The following is a 26,730-nucleotide window of genomic DNA, read 5'->3' as shown; positions in this document are numbered from 1 at the left end:
TCAATGGCCCTTATTCTTGACTTGCTTTGATCGGGCAGGGGTTAGGGTCAAACAATAGGGGAGGAAGAGGGTCAATGGGGGGGGGGGGGGGGGAGATGTGGACGGGAGGGACCACAAGGGCACCTCAAGATGCAGATGCCCCCATAAAGACTTGTAAGTGTTACAAAATAGATAGTTCTGTGGCCACACTGACAGGGAATCCCTCCACAGCTGTAGCCCTTGCATGCCAGTGGATCCATGCTGTAACTATGGACTCAAATCCACCATCTGGAAAATCCATACAGAGCGTGACGAATGACTGAATTGTCACTTTATTGGCCTAATTGGGCATCCGCTACTGGTGGGCGCGCAGCCCTCACCACACATTAGCAGTGGTCAGAGAAACATATTGACACTCCAGCCAGTGGCGACAAATTGCCAGAATGTTATTATGATCATGTGAGGAGGAGTGAATATGACCCCTATTCTCCTGTTCCAGAGTCTGATCATAATTTTTGAATTTAATGAGGATGTGCTTTGCCAATGCTGCAGGAGTCCCACTATTTACACCTTCAGATTGTAATAAATTATCCAGACAGGATTTCTTAGGTTAAGTTTATTGAAACTATTTGCTGAATTTAAAAAAAGACTAGGTAAATCGCAACCACTATTCTAACATCACTCACGCACTTCTTGGGCCCACACATTGGTACAGATGGCAGAATAAGAGGTTAGGTTTAAGTATTTTTTTAACATTTCATGAAGAAGATAAAACAAAGGAGTATCCATTTATCTACTTGGCTGGTCTTGATGCGGTGATTTCCTGTTTCCGCCATTTTGTTCAGTTGTCTTCCTGGGTGTGGTTGTGGGGGGCAGATTTTCACATTTATTCCCCAAAGGATCTCAGTTGCATCTCTTCTCAGGATGGTTACTTTGGGCACAATATTCCTGAAAGAGAGGGCAAACAGCTTTCACAGTGTGTTTCAGTATGGCATTTGTCTTGATCTCTCTCCTACTACAGTTCCGTAAAGTACCCTGCTGGCTGTATATTCCAGAGAAATTCTATTAGTCCATGACTAGTGCAGTCATTATTTTATAACAGTTAATTGCATTTTGATATCTCATCTCAGAAATATTTGCAAAGTTTCAGGATACTGACAACCAATGAGCTCTTTCACATTTCCCAGGGGATTGGGTGTCTTTTTTTCCTTCTACTTAGTGGAATGCAAGCTGTATATTGTTGTCATCTGTGCAGTCTCCATTGCCTTCAGAGGATTTCAGCTTTTTTTTAATCCAACCAGAAGCAAAGAAAAATTAGAAGTTGTATCTTTAAAAAAGCACATCCTAACAATTCCCACATCCAATCCAGCTTCTGCCTTGGGATGAAAATTCAGCCCATAGTTACTTTTGTACATTCTATACTTGTGATGAAACCTAAAATTCCATTTGCTTTCATTCCAGCCTTAGAAACCTGAAATGCTTTAATGTCCTATGATCCTTATGTCCCCAAATTCCTCTGCTTTCCACTGTGTGATGACCTGTGACCTGGAAGCAAAACAGTAAGGAAAATGTGTAATTTCTTTAAAATGTCTATGGAACCTGTAATTGCTTTAAGAATGTTTAAAGGGGCTTTTAAGAGTTTGCATCAATTGTAAAGGGATCACTTGTAATTTTCTTATATGATAGGAAACACTGGCTCGTGTGACCTGGAAACCCTTGGCCTAGAAGCAGTACTAACAGGGATGAAATGAAGACCAAAAGCTGCGTGGCTGGCAGACACAAAGGAGAGCTGCAGACACAAAAGAGAGCTGAAGGCAGAAGGCAATGAGCACACAGATGCAGACACCAAGCAATCCTGTTTATGTGCAAACCAAGTTCTCTACAAAAAGGTGAGTTTTGGTATGGCAATAAGAAAACAAACATAGAATTTCATAAAGGCTTGAGGAAGCGATGCACAACCAAGCTAAAAGGGACTGAAGCATAAAAGCAGTCTGAAAATTCCAGACATCCAAAAGAGCTGTAACAGAGGACCAGATCGTAACCCTGGTGTTGGTTGAAAATAAACTCTGGAAAGGTATGCTGTCTGAGCTGACGTGACCCACATGAGAGAATGTTTGTAGACATTTGCCTCGTCTGTTTAAACCATGATTAGTGTACAGTTGCCAATGAATATGACTCAAGGACCAAATGAATTGAATGGGAAAGTGATAGATTCTGGGCACGATTCTCTGGCCTCATTGCGCTCTCGCTCGAGCGAAAGGAGGCCGGTGAATAACGGGAGAGGCCGAAAACAAGAATGAGCCAGGCGCCAAACAGTTTGTGATGCAACCAGCCCGCTCCTGTAGGCAAAATCGGGATTCTGCCGTCACGTGGCAAGAAACAAATTATCACCACTTAAGCCCTATTTCCATACAATCAACGGGGGCGACCCGATATCCAAGAGCCTCCCGTAATTCATCGGCCTCCTCAGCAAGTGATCACAGAGGCACCATTTAGTACTCCTTTTTAAAAATGTGAATCTGGCGGAAGTGCTTCTTCATGGAGCTAAGGAGGTGAGTAGGTAGCCATCTTTGCTCACAGGCAAAAAGCCCAGAAGTGCTGGGCTTGCTGCCCCAGTGCTCAACAGGTGGCGGGGGACCCTCGGCTGGGGGGCGGGGCTGGGAGGACTCTCAGCTGGGAGGGGAACCTCAGCAGGGGTGGGCCACCATGGGAAGGGTGGGGAGGCGCTCTGGGGCAACCGCGCGTAGCACCACCATGCCAACCCGTGGATCATGTGTACCCGTTCCAGGGGAAACTCCAGCCCCTTCCTGTCTGCCCCACCGACCACCCATAACCCCCGCTGACTGCTGAAGCCTCTGGCCGTGTGGTCGATGGTTATTGATAATAGGGAATTGGCAGTCGTGGTTAAGTGAGCACTTCACAACCCAAGTGGATATCCTTGGATGGGTGGGCCACCTAGCATGTGGGAATCATTACCTAGCAACCCAATCAGACCGTAATGCCTGGACACTGTCTTGGAACAATCCAGGAGGCAACACCACACATGCAACAGCCAACATCCGAACACCCAGAGGATGGGCCACAGCTCAAGGGACATGACCACGGACGGAGGGTGGGTGGGTGCAACGGAGACAGGACCAGCTCCCGGTCCAGGTGACATTATGTCCGGGGTACATGGTCTGGGGTCTGTTGAGGAGGGCCCGCTGTGGCCGGGAGTGAGTGGGCATGGCGTTCCAGGTGGGAGTGGGGTCCACTACTGTTTGTCAGTCTAACACCCTCTCCCAATTCCTTACAGGTATTGAATGGTATGGACAGTATTTTGGATCCCACAGAACAGACCCGAATAGTGCTGCTGGTAGGCCGGAAAGCCAGTCGCCAGAGTCGGCAGCAGCAGTATCTGCAGAAGCTCGAAGTAGCGGCCCATGTGCCGGACTCTGTCCCACATCCTGAGGACCCGGCTGCCCATCTGGCCAGGGGGGGACCCAGGGGGAGGGAGGACCGCGATGGCCCAGAGTGTATCGGTGCGATCGCTGATCGCTTGAACAGATGATGGACAGTGCGTGCCACAGGAGGCTCTGCCTCAACAAGGAGACAATGTGGCATGACCTTGCGGACTTTGCACCACATGGAGGAGGAGGATACTCGCTCTCAGTGGCCATCAAGGTCACTGTAGCCCTGAAACTTTACGCTTCGGGATCATTTCAGGGCTCAAGCGGGGACCTGTGTGGTATCTTGCAAGCCACAGCCCACAGGTGCATCCGACAGGTCACCGATGACCTGTTTTCCCGGGCGGAAAACTAGATCAACTACATCATGTCCAAGCCCAACAAGATGCCCGGGCAGCAGGATTCGCCGCCATCGCCGGGATGCCTCAGGTCCAGGGGCTGATAGACAGCTTGCACTCACCGCACCATCTGGGAAAGCCCGACCGGCCCGATCTGTCCCACGGCCACCCATTAGGCCCCCCCCCGGTGTCCGATCCCCCCCACCCGGGTTGGTTAGAACCACGCCGTCGGGAACTCGCTGGGCCCGATTTCGGCGTGAAATTAGATTCTCCGCCCCTGCGTGGAACACTATATCGGCGCAGGGCTGCGGAGAATCACAGCCCATGGAGTTAGGTCACAGATCAGTCATGATGTCATTAAATGGCAAACAGGCTCGAGAGGCTGAATGCTCTACTCCTGGGCGTCATTCTCCGACCCCCCGCCGGGTCGGAGAATGGCCGTTGGCCGCCGTGAATCCCGTCCCCGCCCCCGCCGAAGTCTCCGCTCCCGGACATTGGGCGGGGGCGGGAATCCGGCCGCGCCGGTTGGCGGGACCCCCCGCTGGATTCTCCGGCCCGGATGGGCCGAAGTCCCGCCCAGGAATTGCCTGTCCCGCCGGCGTAAATCAAACCTGGTATTTACCGGCGGGACCAGGCGGCGTGGGCGGGCTCCGGGGTCCTGGGGGGGGGCGCGGGGCGATCTGACCCCGGGGGGTGCCCCCACGGTGGCCTGGCCCGCGATCGGGGCCCACCGATCCGCGGGCGGGCCTGTGCCGTGGGGGCACTCTTTCCCTTCCGCCTCCGCCACGGCCTCCACCATGGCGGAGGCGGAAGTGACTCTCCCCACTGCGCATGCGCGGGAAACTGACAGCGGCCGCTGACGCTCCCGCGCATGCGCTGGGAAACTGACAGCGGCCGCTGACGCTCCCGCGCATGCGCTGGGAAACTGACAGCGACCGCTGACACTCCCGCGCATGCGCCTCCCGAGATGTAATTTCCGCGCCAGCTGGCGGGGCAACAAACGCCATTTCCGCCAGCTGGCGGGGCGGAAATCCCTCCGGCGTCGGCCTAGCCCCTCAATGTTGGGGCTAGGCCGCCAAAGATGCGGAGACTTCCGCACCTTTTTGCCGGCGCGATGCCCGTCTGATTTGCGCCGGCTTTGGCGCCAGTCGGCAGGCATCCCGCCGTTGGGGGAGAATTTCGCCCCCTGTTCCTATGTACCTAAGTATAAGTCCCTGGATGCATTCCCGGGACATTGTCTGCCTATGTTCTCAGCACTAACTCTATGGAGTTTCCAAGGTCACGGAGAGAGAATTCCATTTCCAATGGTTGGCAGGTGTAAGTGTCAACTGGGCTCAATTCTAGTGCACCCTCTACCCCATTACCATTAAATCCAACACACCTGCCCACTCAATTTTGTTTCAAGATGATCTATTTCATCCCACAGCTATGTACTCTTTATGATCCCTTGCGGTGGTGCAAGGATTCCAGCTCCTCGCACCCCCCCCCCCCCCCCCCCCCCACCACCAACCCCTTGGAAACAAAGTTTGTGTAGAGCCAACTCGCTCCATACTAGCCCATCTGCAGCCCTAAAATGCTGTGTGCAGGCAAATAGACTGCCAGAGGGACTTCTGCCCCTCACTGGGGAGGAAGTCCCACCCTCGGTGCTGCCAGTCAAATGGATTGGCCAGCAGCTCCAGCACTCCCAGCTGTAGCAAGAGCACATTGTTGGGCACTGCCAGGACTGCAAGCAGGTCCAAGAGAAAGGCCGCGCACAGTAAATCCAGTGTATTGGGCAGGGACGGTTTGAGCTGTATAGTGAGGGGCGGGGGTGGTGGTGGATTTAGACGACCAGGCAAATAGGAAAGGGGGGGTACTATCTGAGGAAGGTGCGTCCCGTCCCCCCGTCCCCCCAGTGCACAAAGGGCACGCCCCAAGGATGGTAAACTCTTTCTACCCACTCTTTTAAAAAATGTTTGTATCCTCACCAACTATTTTATGGCATTAGCAGTGCATCATCGGGGTCAATTAGTTTGTTAACAAGTCCTTGATTATTTATTTAAATGTGATGGATGGGCTTTTGATTTCAGTACCTGACCACCTCCTCTGTATTTAGGGATGAACTCAAGGGTGGGGCAGGAAGATAATGGGGTTGACACCCACCCTATTTTATGATGCCCGCTCTTTTCCAAAACACACCAAGTGGGGGGGGGGGGGGCACATAAAATGCATGCCCAAGTTCTTTTTTAAAGTTTGCTTACCATCCTTAGGTCTAGGATTTTTGTGTCACCTTCAGCCTCTCTCCATTCATGGTGGCTTACACCCATCCATAGGCTGATACAACTCATTTCAACCAGCCCCCCCCCACACCCCCAGCTATACTGAGGGACAGTGGGGAATGGAGATGATGAAGGTTTAGCTTGAGCCATCAAAGTAGATGCGTGCAATGGTGGAGCAACAATACAGAATCATATAATACAGTGCAGAAGGAGGCCATTCGGCCATCGAGTCTGAACCGACCCTTTGAAAGAGCATCCCAATCAAGCCCTCTACCCCACCATATTCCAATAACCCCTTAACCTAACCTAAACATCCATAAGACCACAAGACATAGGAGCTGAATTAGGCCATTCGGCCTATTGAGTCTGCATCACCATTTAATCATGGCTGATATGTTTCTCAACCCCATTCTCCTGCCTTCTCTCCATAACCCTTGTTTCCCTTATTAATCAAGAGCCTATCTATCTTAAAGACATTCAGTGATTTGGCCTCCACAGCCTTCTGCGGAAATGTGTTCCACAGATTCACCACCCTCTGGCTGAATAAATTCCTCGCCATCTCTGTTTTAAAGGATCGTCCCTTCAGTCTGAGGCTGTGCCCTCGGGTTCTAGTTTCTCCTACTAGTGGAAACATCCTCCACCTTCATTCGATCTAGGCCTCCCAATATTCTGTAAGTTTCAATGAGAACCCTCCCTATCCTTCTAAACTTCATCCAGTACAGACCCAGAGTCCTCAACCGCTCCTCACCTGGCAAGTTCTTTATTCCGGGAATAATTCTGGTGAACCTCCTCTGGACCCTTTCCAAGGCCAGCAGATCCTTCCTTAGATATGGGACCCAAAATGCTCACATTACTCCAAATGGGGTCTGACTAGAGCCTTATACAGCCTCAACAGTACATCCCTGCTCTTGTATTCTAGCCCTCTCGACATGAATGCTAACATTGCATTTGCCTTCCTAACTGCCAATTGAACCTGCATGTTATCCTTCAGAGAATCTTGAACTAGGACTCCTAAGTCCCTTCATGCTTCTGATTTCTGAAGCCTTTTCCCCATTTAGAAAATAGTCTATGCCTCTATTCTTCCTACCAAACTGCATAACCTCACACATTAGCACATTGTATTCCAATTGCCACTTCATTGCCCACTCGCCTAGCCTGTCCAAGCCCTTCTGCTAAATGAAAGGAATTCATTTTAACTGTGATATGATGAGTCACATTATCACGGGAAATTATACAATGGGCACGATTCTCCACTCCCGCGCCAGTTTGGAGAATCGCCTGGGTCGCCAAATTTTCCCGCGACGCCGGTCCGACGACCTCCCGCGATTCACGGAAGCGGCCTGATTGGCACAATCGCGTTTTGCACGGCGCGGTCCAGTGAATCGCCCGTGACAGCCAAAATGGCGATTCACCGGTACCCCCGCGATTCTCAGTGCCGGATGTGCCGAGCGGCCTGCCCAAAACAGCGGGTTCCCCCCGGCGCCGTCCACACCTGGTCGCTGCCGGCGGGAACAGCGCGGGAACGCTGGGGGGGGAGCATGCGGGGGGGCCCACCGATCGTCGAGCCGTCCTCTCTGAAGGAGGACCTCCTTTCTTCCGCAGCCCCACAAGATCCGTCGGACATCTTCTTGCGGGGCGGACGGCAACCACGCATGTGCGGGTTGGTGCCGGCCAACCCGCGCATGCGTGGGTGATGCCAGTTATGCGGCGCCGGCCGTGTCATGTATGCGGCGCCGCCTTTACGCGGCGCCAAGGCCTGGCACGCGTAAATGACGCGGCGCTGCTCCTAGCTTATTTTCGGGCCCTGAATCGGTCGGGATAGAGGCCGTTTCGCGCCGTCGTGAACCTCGACGGCGTTCACGATGGCGCGAACACTCTGTCTCCATTTCAGAGAATCGCGCCCAATGTTTCATGATCTTTCTCCCTCTTATAGAGCCCATGGAAGAGATGTGCCAATAAAGTTAGTGGCTGAGATTTTGCAGCCCATCCAGCTGGTAGGATCTTCCGGCCCCGCCGAAGGCAACTCCATGCAGCGGGTTCCCGGCGGTGGGAACAGCGAGCTAAGCAAATAGCTATTGACTTTAAGGGGACCAGAAGATCTCACCACCGGCCGATGGCGACGACCTCTGGTAAACTGACCATGTGGAGCGGGAACATCCTGGCCATTATATTTTCCTTACCTCGGCAGACACTGTAAAGATTCTCTATTAGGAAACGAGACCAAGAATATTGCACGCAGCTGGTTATTGTGATCTTGAATGCCCTGCCTGAAAGGGTGCTGGAAACAGATACAGAAGCTTTCAAAAGGAAGCTGGATATATATTTGAAAAGGGCCAATTTTCAGGACTATGAGGAAAGAGTATTGTTGCTTGTTCAAAGATCCAGCACAGGATATCCTTCTCCTCTGCTGTAAAATGTAATGATTCCAGGTGGGGCAGTGTTTCAACGTTAAATACGGGATTTACCTTGATGTTCAAGAACACTTATGAGATTCTCTTGTCACCATTTGTAGATATTCTCAATTGAAAGATGCAGGGCAGACTAGACTATGAAGAACAACCTGCATTTCTACAGTTCCAACACACAAAATGATGTCCCAAAATGTTTTTCATCAAAGAGGAGAAACAATGGATGTCATAGAGCAGAACTAGATAGAAAGTTCAAGAGAAGCAGAGTGCAGTGACTGGATAGACTGCAAGCATAGGAGGAGCAGAGGGCGCATGGCTAACATGAGACTCCACCTGATGAAGGAGCTGCACTCCGAAAGCTAGTGATTCAAAACAAACCTGTTGGACTTTAACCCGGTGTTGTAAGACTTCTTACTGTGTCCACTCCAGTCTCCACATCATGACTGAGATAAATGACATTGCTGTGGCACAGTTGGTAGCACTCTTACCTGAGCCAGACGGTTGTGGGTTCAAGTCCCTCTCTAGAACTTGAGTAGAAAAATCGAGATTGACACTTCAGTGGACTACTGAGGGAATTTTACACCATTGGAAGTGCCATCTTTTGGATAAGACATTAAATCGAGGCCCCACCTGACCTGTCATAAAAGATCGAACAGCACTATTTCGAAGGAGAACAGGAGTAACTCTAGTACTCCGGCCACTATTTACACTCAGTCAATATCACAGAAAAAGAGAGATGATCTGGTCATTGTCACATTGCTGTTTGTGCGCACTTGCTGTGTGTAAATTGGCTGCTGTTTTCCAACATTACAAAGTGCCTACACTTCAGAAATATTTCATTGGCTGTACAGCACTTTGGAACGTCCAGTTTTCCCGAAATGCAAGCCTTTCTTTTTTCTCTAGCTGCGGCTGAACATCACATGGTGAGATGACATATGTTTGAGTATCTAATACAAACTACCTCAACGCCACAAAACACCATGTCATTGTCAAGCAGAAATAAAGGGTATACAGAATACAAAAGAAACCTACAGATGCTGGTCTATATGTGGGCAGGATCAGACATCTGCTGCTTTGTTTCCAGAGGCAGGTGAGGTTTGAACACATCAATGTTCAAAGTATATAAGCAAATATTTTGCAAATTTACTCGCTGTAAACATTGCTGGGGTTGATCTCCGCTCTCTAGTAGAAGACAATCCAAATACATTATTATATTGGAGGAGTGCAGCTGACTACAAGGTGGTGATTCTCCTATGGGTTGCAATTTTGATAGATCTGCAGGAAATCAATGGTATCTCCTGGCATCAGTAACAACACAGAAAGTGATCAAAGCGGACGCTGCATCAGAATATTAATACCTCAAAAACAATGCTAAATATAGGCCTCTGACATGTGATTAAGTGGGACATGGATTTGTCATAATGTCAGGATATATCCCATATTCTGGACTATATAGTTGAAGATGGTCAAATATTAATAGGGAAATGCAGTGCCAATGGAGACTGCCCCTCGAGTCAGCAATTATAAAATCCAGAAAGTACAAACTATTAAACATTTCCAACTGTGAGGTGTTAAGTATCAGAGTAACACGATTGGCTGGTATAATATCACGTGTTACGCAATGATACCATCGGAGCGTTTCGTGGGTTTCTGTGGAGTTGACCATTGTACCCTGTTTGAGCAGCATCTTGTAAATAATCCCCTTGCTCTCCGTGATAGGAACGTAACGTGTACCACCTCTGATTCTCTTTCTTTGCGGCTACAACAAAGAGCATAACAAAAGAGAAACTGCCAACGAGATCTGGGCCGTAAAAAATAATGGGAGAAAAACAACTTTCGACAACGATTTTGAGAGTCAGAAGAAGGAACCATTGACGGAGATCCAGGCCAATACACTATTGGGAGTGAGGTCGGTAGAAATGTCGCCTGCTTCCAAGGCAAAAATCATAATTTTGGCAAGTAAAAACAACTCTCAAGTAAATGCTTGAACACTGTACAGTTTGTAGCAGGGCATCAGCGAAACACACAGTCAATCATGACAGCAGCGAGTGCAAGTAAAAGGGCTTTTAAAAAAACCTATCGGAAAACTATGAATGATGGGGGCTTGCTTCAAATGGAGGATCAAAGTTTTCAGTACACTTACCGTTGTAGTGGGTAGAGCTGCAGAAACCACGCACTAGGCATTGAAATGGGGCGGGAACCTACGGCGCTGCTGACTCTTCAACCTACTGCCTGGGAATCGATAGCTAGGCACAGAAACAGCTGGTCTGCTTGTGCACTGCGAGTTGTCTGCTTTAAACAGAGAGAAAATGAACAGCAGGGAAGCTAGGCTGAAGGCTGAGTAGCACAAATCAGGGAGCAGCAATTCAAAAATGGCGGGAAGAAAAGGTGCCATGGACGCTTTTGATGATGAAGAGGAGGAGACATGGAACTCTGATGGGGAAAGGTTCCAGTCGTTCCTTAAAGCCAATCAGACACCAGCAGAGCAGACCTGCATACTGTGATCTTTCTCAGCTCAGTTGGGAGGAAAACATTCATATTACAGAATTTAGTACACCCAGCTAAACCTGGAGACAAGTCAGCTCCAGGACATCACTACAGATGTTCCTCAGGATAGTTTCTTAGGCCCAATCTACTTCAGCTGCTTCATCAACGACCCCCCTTCCATCATAAGGTTAGACGTGGGGATGTTCACAGATGACTGCACAATGTTCAGCACCATTCGGGCTTCCTCAGATAATGAATCAGTTCATGACCAAATGCAACAAGACCTGCACAATATCCAGGCTTGGTGGCAAGTGGCAAGTTACATTCGCACCACAGAGAAGTTCCAGGTAATGACCATCTCCTACAGGAGAGGATCTAACCATTACCCCCTGACATTCAATGGCATTACCATCGCTGAATTTCCCACAACCAACATCCTGGAGGCTACCATTGATCAGAAACTGAACTGGACTAGCCATATTAATACTGTGGCTACCAGAGCAGATCAAGGGCGAGGAATCCCACGGCGAGTAACTAACCTCCTGACCCCCCAAAACCTGTCTACCATCTACAAAGCAAAAGTCACGTGTGATGGAATACTCTCCACTTGCCTGGATGTGTGCAGCTCCCACAACACTCAAGAAGCTCGCCACCACCCAGGACAAAGCAGCCCACTTGATTGCTCCTCCTTCCACAAACATTCAAACCCTCCACCACCGACGAATAGTGGCAGCTGTGTGTACCATCTAGAAGATGCACTGCAGTAACTCTCCAAGGTTGTTCAGACAGCACATTCCAAACCCACGACCCCTACCATCTAGAAGGACAAGAGCAGCAGATACCTGGGAACCCCACTGTGGTAATACCAGGTATTGCAGTACCTGAGAGGTGAATGACCATTGGCTAGACCGCGGGGTCTACCATTGGGTAATGTACATAGCCCCGCCCCGAGAGGCGGGGTATAAGATCCCAATGCCATCCCAGCAGCCTTCACTTCTGTAACATCGCTGCTGGGTACAGTTCTATCTGATTAGAGCTGAATCGATATGACTTCTCGTGGTCTCAAGAGTATTGATTGTGCATCACCCACCATCTGGAGTTTCCCCTCCAAGTCACTCGCCACCCTGACTTGGAAATATATCGCCGTTCCTTCACTGTCACTGCGGCAAAATCCTGGAACTCCCTTCCTAACAGTAGTGTGGGTGTACCCACACCTCAAGGACTGCAGTGGTTCAAGAAGGCAGCTCACCACCATCTTCTGATGGGCAACTAGGGAGGGGTAATAAATACTGGCCTAACCAGTGACGCCCACATCCCGTAAATGAATTTTAAAAAAATGATGAGTTAATGACCTTCTTGCAAGCACATTTCTCTCCCCGTCCACTATTAATAGCTGAAAGATTCCGCTTTCACAGTTGTGCACAGGAGGAAGAGGAAAACATTTCATAATTTGTTGCATCACTGCGAAAGCTAGCAAAGTACTACAAATTTGGTCAAACTTTGAATTCAAACTTCACAACCGATTAGCTTGTGGCCTCAGGAATGAAGCCATCTGAAGGAAATTGATGACTGAAGGGTCATTAACCCTAAAATTTGGTTTCAGATCACAACATCTATGGAACTTGCTGCGAAAGAAGCTTCGATGATTGGAGTTCGAGCTCAAGTCCGTAAGATGGAGTCTGCGAGAAGCAGGTCCACCAAGAACCTACCATGTCATTGCTGCAACCAAGAGGGTAATATGGCTGGAGATTGTTGGAGCAATGGAGAACAAATGCAAAAATAGTTGTAAAGTTGGCCACATTGCCAAGGCATGTTGGTTAAGCCAATCTTCATCAGCACAAAGAAGTATGCCAGGAAAAATACTGCAAAGTCTGCAGGGTGAGTTTACTAGTTAAGTGATCCAACTGAAGACTGACCGAGTAACAAAGTGTCAAGGCAGCTGAAGGAATTTAAGCTCAGAGTTCTAGCAGTACAAGGAGATCAGCAATGATTTTGGGTCTATCCAAAATTAAATGGGAACACTATTAAGATGGAAGTGGATACAGATGCTATAGTATCACTTGACCTGAATCGAAATACCATCAGGTGTTAGACGTTTAGCTGCTGTTGTATAAAGAGTCAAAGGTTCTGCTCCTTTTCCACAAACACCTTTATTTTACTTTAACAGACTTTGCACAAAACTCTATCATCACATCACCGGACACAAAGGCCACCTGAAGCCCTTTTACATATCAGTGTCAATTATTGGATACTTAACATAAATGAGACAACTAATTGGAATGTCTCTTAACCCATTACTTAACAGTCTCCCTTTCCTTGGAGAAAAAAAATAATTAGGTGAAAACAAAATTACAAGAAACTCAAAAACGCACATGCAATTTCCCCCCTTCTTTTTTTGTCATTTTTGGAAGAAAAAAACAGTCACAGAAACAAGCGTATTTCATTAACAATATCCAAAAGTTTCTGTGCACTAGCCCCTCTTTTTGTAAAAGTCTGACAATTGATAGCTACTGTCGACCCATTTAATTTTTGCTATTTCCCCTCTGTCCAACATCTGCTTCAAACTTGTGATGTCTATCCTTAACGTTTTTTCATTGGCACTTTTTGTAGAGTGCACATTTTCCCACAGGGATTTATTGTCAATGTGAAGGTCAATAGGTATATTACCCAAATCCCCTAATCCCAAAATTTCTGTCAATATCTGAGTTATATAAAAGGCCATATCCACCGCCTCTACAAGACTTATCTTCTCAGCAGCCAAAGTGCTTTTGATCACTCTCCTTGTTTTCTTTGTTTCCCACACAAGAGGGCAACATTTACCATTGTTCCCCAAAAGGAAAATTATAAAACCTCCTGCACTTGAAACCCCATCACATAAATTTGCATAAGACGCATCACTATAAACTATGAGTTTCAAGTGCCTAAGGTCACCTAAAACCCGAACCTCAAAACACACTCCTGCATTTTTAGTTTGGCCAATGCTTTATTTGCTCTTATTGTGTCTTCCACTTTGGGATGATTCATTTTTGTACTCAACTCTAAGACATCAAAACTCACGTCGGTCTAGTCTGTCTACCTAACCAATTCAGTTGCCCAAATAAAATTCGCAGTTGCTCTATTTCCATCTTTGAAACCATTGCATCTTTTTGTGAAACCCGGCCACGACTAATTGCTATTGGGCTGATGCTTTCCAAATAGGATTGCTGATGTAAAGTTGCCCCTAACTGGAAGCCAGACTTCCAACTCTGAATTCTTTCCTCAAACCAGAGATTACAATAGCTTCGAAATCATTAGTCCAACCCCACAAAAAATCATCAACATACATTATAAAGATGCCAGAAAGATTTCCTTCAGCATGCCAGTAAAACATTGCAGAATCTGCTTTCAACTGGTAATAGCCTAACTTGAACAAAACTGACCTTACCAAAAAATACCAGACTCGAGACGCATTCATTTAATCCATGTACACATCTGTTCAACTTCCAGAGTACCCCTTCTGTGTTAGCTGCCTCTGTAGGAGGACGGGAAAAAATGTCTCTCTGGAGCTGATGCCCCTGCAAAAAGGCAGTTTTTATACCTCGAGATTTGCATTCCCATGCCTTTGTGGCTAACAGAGCCAAGAAGATTGTCATGCGAGAGTGCCTTTAAGAACTGGAGTTTAAGCAATGTACCATTAAGAAAACAGTGATGTCATAGAGTGGGTGGAGCTCAGCTCAGTTCAGCCATTTTGCAGTCGGTGTTTTGCAGGTTTTTAGTTTCAGTTTTGAAAAGAACCTGGCTGGTTTTGCTGAGAGCAGCTAAAAAAAGAACCTGGATGGTTTTGCTGAGAGCAGTTTAAAAGTGCCTTGCTGTTTTGCTGCGAGCTGATTGAAAAGTAGAAATCTAGGTTTGAGAAAGCAGTTTGGGTGTGTCTGTGGGTTTCCAGAGAGCTACATGAAGAAAAGCAAGGTGCTGGAGCTGAAATCAACAAAGCTAATATATCTCTGCCATTCTACAGAAACTATATATATCCTTTAACCTGATGTGATACTGTTTAAAGTTGTTAAATCTCTTGGAAGTTTGAAGGAACATTTTAAGGAAGTATTTACTGTTGCAATATTTTCTGAGTTATCTTTGAAGTATTGGGTGTTAAGAGATCCAATGTTTATTTAAGATGTTAAGTTGAGTTCATGGAATAAACAGTGTTTTGTGTTTAAAAACCCACGTGTCCATAATTGTAATTCCACACCTAGGGAAAAAGGCGTGTGCTAGGAAAAGCAACAAATCCATTAAAGGGGAGGTTGGTTGAACTCCATGATGCATTTTGGGGTTCTGAAAACGCCTCGCCCATAACAAGATCTTTAAAATAACCTTTCCTGCTCTAGGTGAATCTACCCTTAAATCCTGATCTTCTAAGTTTTCTTCAAATCCCCTTGCCACATGCCTGGCCTTTGCCTTATAAGTTCCATCCGGAAGAACCTTTTCCATGCAAATCCATCTGTGGGATTGAGCTCTTTGTCCCCTATACGGTACTTCCATGTATACCCCAAATTCATTCCAACTATGCAGTTCTTGCTGTTTGGCATCTTTGACAACATTTTTATCTAATTTATTGGAAGCCACCAAAGTCTCACGTGCATGTGGGCATCTACTCCTTTGAGTATTCGTAGTCTTACTCATGTTCCGAGACCTTGATAAACTACGTCCCCTCTCCTGCCTGATATCGCGTTCTGTACTGTTACTGCTTGATTTTTCCCTTCTGCTGTGGGATGTCCTTTCAATAGTTCTCGACCTTTTCCTGCGGACCTGTTCACTATCCGATGGACTATCTGAACTGGCACTGCATTTCTGTGCCCTCCATTTTTGAACTTCGTGTTCCCAATCCATTGTCTTGAATCCCTCCCCTGAATGCTGTACATTCAACCAATGTTTATACTTTCCAGTGGCCTTCCCTGCTCTACTAATAACAGTTGCATCCTTCCATTGACTAGACCCTTCAGGCAAGTATGTCACTTTTGTACCAACTTTTGGCAGTTGTCCTTTCAGAAAAATGGCCTGTTCTAATTCATCAGAAGTGTTGTGTTCCTCTACAGAAACCCTATCTATATCAGTTAATTGGTCCTCATAGTTCTGTAACACATGCATACCAGATGACCCTGGTTCCTCATCATGTCTGTCTGCTCTGTCTAAATTTGAAAATTTGCAATCTGTACCCATTATCCTTGATGAATATACCCTAACAGTTTGATTGCCATGTTGCAAAATAATTGCTTTGCCATCTATGCCTATGATCTTGCCTGGGCCTTTCCTTTCATTAAAATTGTCTCTCTTATAGTATACTATGTCTCCTTGCTGAAAAACGATATTTGATGGCCGTACATTATGCCGTAAAGCTCTGCAAATTCTTTCAGAGACTTCTGCTTCCAAAAAAGACGTTTCTACTGCTAGGTAATGCATTTAAATTCTCAGCAAAGGCAGAGATAATTGTAGTTTGTTCCCAAGCTGGAGGCTGGATATCCAAAATGGACAGAATTTTAGGATTTCTACCAAACACTAATTGATAGGGACTATCAATTAGCCCCTAACCATTTGCAATTAATTCTTTGCATATACCGCCCATGCTAACGCTGAATTTAGCTTGCAATTTGGTCGATCTGCCAAACTTTTCTGGAACATGTCATCGATTACAGCATGGTTTCTTTCACACGCACCATTACTAAATGGGCTTTCCGCAGCCGTATTCATAACTGTGATATTTTCACACATATCCCTGAACTCATCATGAGCAAATTCTCCCCCATTGTCATTAAGGAATTTTGCTGATGGGCCCATTCCTGTCCCTGTCCATTTTTCCACGATTTGATCTGGAATTACTCTCTTTTCTGTACTTCGTACAATCGTTGATTGACTAAATATGGTTGCTAAATCTACAAAATGCAAAATAAATATATTATTGACTTTATCCCGGATCTTAAGGTCCATGACCACAATGTTGTTAAAGTCCCTGGCCAAAGGTAGGGTTACTATCGGTCATGCTGGTGTCCTTCTGTACTTCCTACAAACTTCACAGCGATCACTAACCTGTTCTATCAGTTTACTATAGTCTTCATCCCTTACCCCTGCATCCTTTAATAAATTTTTCAGCCTCCGAGGAGACGGAAGCGCAAATTGCCTATGCAGTTTTAATACAAGCTTTTTATCAGCTAAAGTCCCATTTTCAACTGCCGTTAACACATCCTTAACAACTGTACTTGAAATATTATTTGTCAGTAATGAAATACAATAGTGTCCCGACTGTGTAAATTGTAAATCCACCGTCTTTCCAAAAACTGTTGCCTTATCCTGTTGCATATCCAGTTTCATGTGTGCGTTCTTCATCGACGGTTTGCTCAGAAGCAAAGGTATCTCACTTGATACAACATCCGTGCTGATGAAATTATTCACTCCGGCAATATTGCAAAGGATCACCACTCTTTTCAGCGACTTCAGAGTATTATCATCCCCAAACCTGAAACTTGTGGAACTTTCAAATTCCTTAACCTTGTTACAATTTTCAGCATTCAAGGAGTCCAGGTAACATTTTAACCAGTCAATTCCACACACAGTAGATGTGCAGCCACTGTCCAATACACCACAATTGAAGGATTCTGCAACCATCACCCTCATTACTGGCGTAAAACTGCTTGTTAATAGGATAATGCCTTCTTTCTGGTTACTATCTTTTTCCTTTTCTGACTCTTCCGACTCACGTGTCGCTTCAACCACTCTATTATAATGTGTTGGATAATTGAAAGCATAATGGTATTGAGAGTCACATCAAAAATATTGATTTATCATGCCCCTTGCATTTCTGGGGTTCATCTTCCTATTGTAGGTTCTAACTGGGTTTCTGTCTTCATAATTTCCGGGTCCGGATCTCCTTCTATAGTCTTGGAACCTGTTCGTAGCCGTACGATTTCTGCTTTATTTCAGACTGACCTATTTGGGTCATCAGAGCCATCGAAATCGAATGTTTCCCCAGAAACATTTTTAAAGCTTCTGTCATCTGATCGAATAAGGTATCCTTATCCACAAACAGAACTCCTGTCAAAACCAGGAGCCTATCCATGTTGCTCACTCTAGCACAGTCAAGTAATTTAAAGGCCAACACAGACTGTGGAAATTCCAGGTTGTGTTTCTGCAGCCTTTTATATAGTCTCCCAAATTCCATTATATAGTCTTCAATGGAGAAATCCTCTATTGTCCGGAACCTATCAAAATCCGACCATGCTTCATACGCACTTAACAAGTAATTCTTTTTATAAATCTTATCCATGTAACGTAATAGAGTCTCCAGACCTTCTTCTGAGTCTAACTTTTCCAATTCCAGCTCAGAAAACACTCTGCTTTGGATTTTACTGTCATAAGGTAGAGAAAGCGCCAATGCAATACCTTGCTTTCTCTTTCCCAAGGCACTTCTCCATTGGTTGTACGATCCCCTTTCAGAAAATAAGGAGGGATAGTCATACCTGGCCATCTTTATCCTAGGTTCTCCCATATTTCCTTTTTTTTTTTTGCTCACTCACTCCTAGGTTTGGTCTGGAAAAGTTGTAGATTTCAACTCTTCACATTTGCACAGCAACCATCCTCTGCTACCATTTGTTAGACGTTTAGCTGCTGTTGTATGAAGAGTCAAAGGTTCTGCTCCTTTTCCACAAACACCTTTATTTTACTTTAACAGACTCTGCACAAAACTCTATCTACACATCACCTGACAACATATCAGTGTCAATTATTGGATACTTGACATAAATGAGACAACTAATTGGACCCATTACATAACATCAGGAATTAAAGTATCTTCCATTACAACCATCCAGTGTGGTCTTGAGGATATATACGGAGGAGTTGTGCTGCTGAAGGGCTTCATCAAGGTGACTGTGGAAGTTAACGAGCAGAAAGGGGAGTTGCCTCTTCACATTGTTCAAGGAAACCTTCCAGCATTGTCTGGGAGATCCTGGTTAAGGAGGATTAAGCTAAACTGGGCCGTCGTGGACCAACTTGTTGATTCTACAAACAATCTTCAACCACTTCTGAGAAAGTAATAGAAGGTATTCAAGGAGTCATTTAGATCCATGAGTGGGGTCGAAGTGAAACTCAAGATAAAGGAAAACACTGTGCCTAAGTGTGTATTCTATGGTATGCGACCTAAAGTGGAAGAAGAATTTGAGAGGTTACTGAAGACAGGAGTCATTGGGCCTGTAACCACCAGCGATTGGGCAAACCCAATCATCCCAGTTTTAAAAAAGAATGGTTCATTACGAATATGCAGGGATTTCAAAACGACTATGAATCCTGTATTATGTGTTGATCAGTACTCTCTACCATTATCAAAGATATTTTTCCAGGACTTTCAGGCGGCCAAAAAATTAGCAAAATTGTGGCCAAGTTTGGATACCCAAATTGGCGGGGTTATGCCAATCTTGCACTGCTTTGAGAAATGTACTTCCGCTGCAACCTTTGCACCCACAGGAATGGCCTACCAGACTATGGCAAAGAATCCATGTCGATTATGCAGACCAGTTGAAGGACACAACGTTTTGGTCATGGTTGATGCGCATTCGAAGTGGCCAGAGGTTGCCATCATGAAATCGCCAACTACGGGACAGACCATATGTTATACCATATACCATGAGGTATTGGCAAGATTCGGGGGACCTGAACAACTCGTGAGCGATAACGGTACTCAGTTCAAATCAGCCAAATTTGAGGACTACCTGAAGGGGTGTGGCATCCACCATATAAAATCTGTCCTCTACCATCCAGCTACCAATGGCTTAGCTCAATGTTTCAAACAATTGCTCAAGCACACAGTGAAGGTTTCGAGGAATAAAGGCTCTCTACCTAAACGTGCCAATAGTTTTCTAATGACATACAGAAACACTGTGCATTCAACAACACAAAGCTCACCAGCTATACTGATGTTGAAAAGGAAACTACGCACATAAGTTTGACCTTTTCACTCTCCCTTTATCTTCAGAGATAGTCAGGCAACAACATCAGCCCAAGTGACTGGAAGGGAACAACATCCCCAAAACAGAGTCTTTGGACATGAGTTACATGTTTTTAGTATGCCACAAATTAGTCCAAACCAAATTAGTAAAAAGAAAACTTGGTTTATTGCAAAACAATTATATTTACAATATACAACTGATCCCAGCTGGGTCTGCTCTGTTGGTTCCATATCTGGCCGACTTTATACAGATCTCAATCATGAATGATCTCGGGCTCCCCTTCCCCCTAGCAGTAGAGTTCGTATTCAGCGAGACTCGCGGCGAGCCTGACTGCTCCAACCCCGTAGGTCTTGTGAAGGTTATAGCAGTGTTTTTGTGAGAAATTACACCTCAGGCAAAAAATGGACTCCAGCAATTGTATTAGCCAAAACGGGACCAATTTAATTTACTGTACAATCAAATGATGATGAACGAATTTGGCGTTGGCATGCTGGCCAATTATTATCTGCCCGTATTGAGAGTACAGAATTTGTACCAGGTGTTTTCACAACAGGGAGTATGGACAGTGACATGTCTGACTTGAGGACTACAACTGTCGAAATTACAGAATCTGTTATGACAGAATCATCCACACAACTAGAGACAGTTCCTGAGGTGGTTTTGTCAGATGTAACATTGACCAATGCACAGGAAGACACTCCTAGTACCCCTAAGAGCCAAATTCCTGAATGTTGTGTTCTTCCAAAATGAGACAGATGTCCATCCAAGAGACTGTCTTACTAATGTACATATGTATCCGTAACATAACAATGTTAGCTATGGCATAATGTGTTGGATCTGTGTTAAAGTGTTTGATTAAATAAAAATACTGGGGACACTAAAGGAGTAAAGAGGGAGGGGTATTATTTATCAAAGTAACACCATTGGCTGGTATAATGTCACATGTTACGCAGTGATATAATCGGAGCATTTTGCAGGGTTTTGTGGAGTTCACCTTTGTACCCTGTTGGAGCAGCATCCTATAATAAACCTCTTGCACTATGTTATACAATTTGATGTGTGCCACCTCTGATTCTTTCTCTTTGTGGCTACAACAAAGAACATAACATGAGGTAATTTTGTTTTCTGAAGAAAATACTTCCTAACTAATTGGCTGCACTTTTGTAGTAATCCGATCTTCAGGTACAGACCGGGAATTGGTGGTTGTATCAGGCTAAACACTCTACAAGTTGTCCATGCCAAGATTCATAATGAAATATGACTCAACATTTACCATTTTTAAACCATATTGAAAGAATTGAGGTGGAAATTCTCAGTCTCTTTGAGAGTTTTGACCTGGATGTAGAGGTTATATGATGGCTATATTTTAAAAATATATTTTATTCAAATTTTTCGGCCAAACAAAACCATACCAAGGTTTTTCCTTTTTACAACAATAAAACAATATAAATAACAGTGACCGTTTTTTAACAAATAGATAAATAATATATAAACTAAATGGCAACTGCCATAGCAAAAATAATAACTCTCCCAAATAATAAGATCAAACAATCCAGTATACATAACCAAGTACAAATATCTATACAAAAACACCCCTGAGGACCCACCTGAGCCCTACCCCCTCCCCTACCCCCACCCCCTCCCCTTCCCTTTCCCCCCCTCCCCTTTCCCCCCTCCCCTTTCCCCCCTCCCCTTTCCCCCTCCCCTTCCCTTCCCCCCCTCCCCTTCCCGCCCCTTTCCCCCCCCTCCCCTTCCCCTTCCTCCCCTTCCCCTTCCCCCCTCCCCTTCCCCTTCCCCCCCTCCCCTTCCCTTCCCCCCCTTTCCCCCCCTCCCCTTCCCCCCCTTTCCCCCCTTTCCCCCCCTCCCCTTCCCCCCTCCCCTACCTCCCTTCCCCCCTCCCCTTCCCTTCCCCCCCTTTCCCCCCCTCCCCTCCTCCCCTTCCCCTCCCCCCTTCCCCTCCCCCCCCTTCCCCCCCTCCCTCCCCTTCCCTTCCCCCTCCCCTTCCCCCCCTCCCTTTCCCCCCTTCCCCCTTTCTCCCCCCTTCCCCCCTCCCCCTTTCTCCCCCCTTCCCCCCTCCCTTCCCCCCTCCCTTCCCCCCCTCCATTCCCCCCTCCCTTCCCCCCCTCCATTCCCCCTTCTCCCCCCCTTCCTCCCCCTTCCTCCCCCCCCCTCCTCCTCCCCCCCCTTCCTCCTCCCCCCCCTCCTCCTCCCCCCCTTCCTTCCCCCCCCTTCCCCCTTCCTCCTCCCCCCTTCCTCCTCCCCCCCTTCCCTCCTCCCCCCCCCCTCCCTCCTCCCCCCCCCTCCCTCCTCCCCCCCCTCCCTCCCTCCTCCCCCCCCTCCCTCCCTCCCTCCTCCCCCCCCCCCCTCCCCCCTGGGTTGCTGCTGCTGCCTTCCCATTTCCTTTATCGTTCTGCGAGATAGTTAATGAACAGTTGCCACCGCCTGGTGAACCCCTGAGCCGAACCCCTTAATACAAACTTTATCCGTTCTAGTTTTATAAACCCTGCCATGTCGTTTATCCAGGTCTCCACGCCCGGGGGTTTGGCTTCCTTCCACATAAGCAATATCCTTCGCCGGGCTACTAGGGACGCAAAGGCCAAAACATCAGCCTCTCTCGCCTCCTGCACTCCCGGCTCTTCTGCAACCCCGAATATAGCCAACCCCCAGCTTGGCTCGACCCGGACCCCCACCACCTTCGAAAGCACATTAGCCACCCCCACACAGAACCCCTGCAGTGCCGGACACGACCAAAACATGTGGGTGTGGTTTGCTGGGCTTCTCGAGCATCTCCCACACCTATCCTCTACCCCGAAAAATTTACTGAGCCTTGCTCCGGTCATATGCGCCCTGTGCAAAACCTTGAATTGTATCAGGCTAAGCCTGGCGCACGAGGACGAAGAGTTTACCCTACGTAGGGCATCTGCCCACAGCCCCTCTTCAATCTCCTCCCCCAGCTCTTCTTCCCATTTTCCCTTCAGCTCATCCACCATGATCTCCCCCTCGTCTTTCATTTCCCTGTATATATCCGACACCCTACCATCCCCCACCCATGTCCCCGAGATCACTCTATCCTGAATCTCCTGCGTCGGGAGCTGCGGGAATTCCCTCACCTGTTGCCTCGCAAAGGCCCTCAGTTGCATGTACCGAAATGCATTCCCTTGGGGCAACCCATATTTTTCCGTCAGAGCTCCCAGACTCGCAAACGTCCCGTCTAAGAACAGATCCTTCAGTTGCACAATCCCAGCTCTCTGCCAAGCTCTAAATCCCCCATCTATTCTCCCCGGGACAAACCTATGATTATTTCTTATCGGGGACCGCACCGAGGCTCCCGTCATTCCCCTATGCCGTCTCCACTGCCCCCAAATTTTCAGTGTTGCCTCCACCACTGGAGTTGTGGTGTATTTCTTCGGGGAGAACGGCAACGGCGCCATCGCCATTGCTTGTAGGCTGGTTGTTTACAGGACGCCATCTCCAATCTCTTCCACGCCGCTCCCTCCCCTTCTCCCATCCACTTACACACCATTGAGATATTGGCGGCCCAATAGTACTCACTTAAGCTCAGTAGTGCCAGTCCCCCACTATCCCTGCTACGCTGTAAAAAAACCCTCCTCACTCTCGGGGTCTTCCGAGCCCACACAAAACTCAGAACACTTTTCTCGATTTTCTTGAAAAAAGCCTTCGTGACCATCACCGGGAGGCACTGAAACACAAAAAGGAATCTCGGGAGGACTACCATTTTGACCGCCTGCACCCTACCCACCAGTGACAGGGGCACCATGTCCCATCTCTTAAAATCCTCCTCCATCTGTTCCACCAATCGTGTTAGATTAAGCCTATGTAAGGTTCCCCAACTCCTGGCTATCTGAATCCCTAAGTACCGGACATCTCTTGCTACCACCCTCAGCGGTAGATCATCTATTCCCCCGCTATGTTCCCCCGAATGCACCACAAACAACTCACTCTTCCCCATATTCAATTTATACCCCGAGAATTCCCCAAACTCACTGAGTGTCTGCATTATCTCTGGCATCCCCTCCACCGGGTCCGCGACATACAGCAATAAGTCATCTGCATACAATGATACCCGGTGTTCTTCTCCTCCCCTGAGTACTCCTCTCCACTTCCTGGAGCCCCTCAGTGCTATGGCCAGGGGCTCAATTGCCAATGCAAACAGTAACGGAGACAGGGGACACCCCTGCCTCGTCCCTCTATAAAGACGGAAGTAGTCAGACCTCTGCCTGTTCGTGACCACACTTGCCACCGGGGCCCTATATAGCAGTTGTACCCATTCAATAAACCCTTCTCCAAAGCCAAATCTCCTCAAAACTTCCCACAGATAATCCCACTCCACTCTGTCGAATGCTTTCTCGGCGTCCATCGCCACCACTATCTCCGCCTCCCCCTCTGGTGGGGGCATCATCATCACCCCTAGCAGCCTCCGTATGTTCGTGTTCAGCAGTCTCCCCTTAACGAACCCAGTTTGATCCTCATGGACCACCCCCGGGACACAATCCTCTATCCTCGTCGCCATCACCTTGGCCAGGAGCTTAGCACCTACATTCAAAGGGGAATGGGCCTGTAGGACCCACACTGCAGCGGGTCTTTTTCCTTCTTCAAAAGTAGCGATATCGTCGCCTCCAACATAGTCGGGGGCAACTTCCCCCTTTCCCTGGCCTCATTAAAGGTTCTCGTCAAGAGCGGGGCCAGTAGGTCCATATATTTCCTATAAAATTCCACCGGGAACCCATCCGGTCCCGGGGCCTTCCCCGCCTGCATGCTCCCAATCCCCTTTACCACCTCCTCCATCTCAATCTGTGCTCCCAGCCCCGCCCTCTCCTGCTCCTCCACCTTCGGGAATTCCAGCTGATCCAGGAAACACATCATTCCCTCCTTCCCTTCCGGGGGCTGAGCCTTATATAACCTCTCATAGAATGCCTTGAACACCCCGTTTACTCTCTCCGCTCCCCGTTCCATCTCTCCCTCCTCGTCTCTCACCCCACCTATCTCCCTCGCCGCTCCCCTCTTCCTCAATTGGTGGGCCAGTAGCCGACTCGCCTTCTCTCCATACTCATACTGTACACCCTGTGCCCTCCTCCACTGTGCCTCTGCCTTACCCGTGGTCAGCAGGTCAAATTCCACATGTAACCTTTGTCTTTCTCTGTACAGTCCCTCCTCCGGTGCCTCTGCATATTGCCTGTCCACCCTCAGAAGTTCTCTCAACAATCGCTCCCTTTCTTTACCCTCTTGTTTCCCTTTATGTGCCCTTATGGATATCAGTTCCCCTCTGACCACTGCCTTCAACGCCTCCCAGACCACTCCCACCTGAACCTCTCCGTTGTCATTAAGCTCCAAGTACCTTTCGATACACCCCCTCACCCTTAGACATACCCCCTCATCCGCCAATAAGCCCATATCCATTCTCCAGAGTGGGTGCTGTTCTTTTTCCTCTCCTACCTCCAGATCTACCCAATGTGGAGCGTGGTCCGAAATGACTATGGCCGTATACTCCGTCCCTGTCACCTTCGGAATCAGTGCCCTTCCCAAGACAAAAAAGTCTATCCGTGAATGTACCTTGTGAACATGGGAGAAAAATTAGAACTCCTTACTCCTAGGCCTAATAAATCTCCAGGGGTCTACTCCTCCCATCTGCTCCATGAAGTCTTGAGCACCCTGGCCGCTGCCGGCCTCCTCCCGGTCTTGGACCTCGACCGGTCCAGCCCTGGATCAAGCACCGTATTGAAGTCTCCCCCCATTACCATCTTTCCCGCCTCCAGGTCCGGGATACGCCCCAACATACGCCTCATAAAGTTTGCATCATCCCAGTTCGGGGCGTATACGTTCACCAGAACCACCGCCTGCCCTTGCAATCTGCCACTCACCATCACATTTCTACCCCCACTATCCGCCACTATGGTCTTTGCCTCAAACAGTACCCGTTTCCCCATTAGGATAGCCACCCCCCTATTCTTCGCATCTAAACCCGAATGAAACACCTGCCCCACCCATCCTTTACGTAGTCTGACCTGGTCGATCAGTTTCAAGTGCGTCTCCTGCAACATAACCACATCTGCCTTTAATTTCTTTAGGTGTGCGAGTACCCGTGTCCTTTTAATCGGCCCGTTCAGCCCTCTCACGTTCCACGTGATCAGCCGGGTTGGGGGGCTCTTTACCCGCCCCCCCACCCCCCCCCCCCCCCCCTTGTCGACTAGCCATCCCCTTTTTTAAACCAGCTCCTCACCCGGTTCCCACGTACCCGTATATCCCACCGACGGTGCCCCCCCGTCTCGATCACCCTGTCCCATAACAGCTCCCCCTTCTCCTTGGCAGCAACCCAGTTAACTCCCCCCCCCCCCTCCGCTAGATCCCCCTCTAGCGTAGTTGCACCCCCCATGTTGCTCCCAGAAGTCAGCAGACTCTGGCTGACCTCGGCTTCCCCCTTCGCCCTCGGCCCCTCACTGTGCGAGGCCCCCTCCTTCCTGCGTCCCTGTTCCCGCCACAATTATCATAACGCGGGAGCAAAGCCCGCGTTTCCCACTTGGCCCCGCCCCTAATGGCGCATTTCCCTTCTCCTTCCCTTTTCCTTCCCACCGGCGCCCACAGTTCCTCATGCTCCCCCCTCCCCCCCAACGAGGGGAAGAGAGAAAAGTTACAGGGTCGAAGGATTAACAAATTGAAAAAACCATCCTCCCCCACTTCCCCTTCCTCGTCCCACATTATCACCCCACCACTTTATCCCAGAAGCTCTTTCTCTCGCCAGACTATTCCAGCTTCTCGTCCACAATGAATGTCCACGCCTCTTCTGCCGTCTCAAAGTAGTGGTGCTTCCCTTGGTGTGTGACCCA

General features: G+C 47.9%; 1 protein-coding gene across 1 annotated transcript in view; it reads right to left on the bottom strand.

Moving 5' to 3' along the window:
- Positions 1-580: 580 nt before the first annotated feature.
- Positions 581-26,730, bottom strand: part of LOC140393908 (probable C->U-editing enzyme APOBEC-2) — a 109,836-nt gene continuing 83,686 nt past the window's right edge. Inside the window, exon 3 of the mRNA XM_072480528.1 lies at positions 581-927. The gene's annotated coding sequence lies outside the window, so the exon portion shown is untranslated. The remainder of the gene's footprint in view (positions 928-26,730) is intronic.

The sequence above is a fragment of the Scyliorhinus torazame genome, chromosome 17 (genome assembly GCF_047496885.1).
Source record: "Scyliorhinus torazame isolate Kashiwa2021f chromosome 17, sScyTor2.1, whole genome shotgun sequence".
In the NCBI taxonomy this organism is placed as follows: Eukaryota; Metazoa; Chordata; class Chondrichthyes; order Carcharhiniformes; family Scyliorhinidae; genus Scyliorhinus; species Scyliorhinus torazame.
This window is presented reverse-complemented; position numbering and strand designations above follow the sequence as displayed.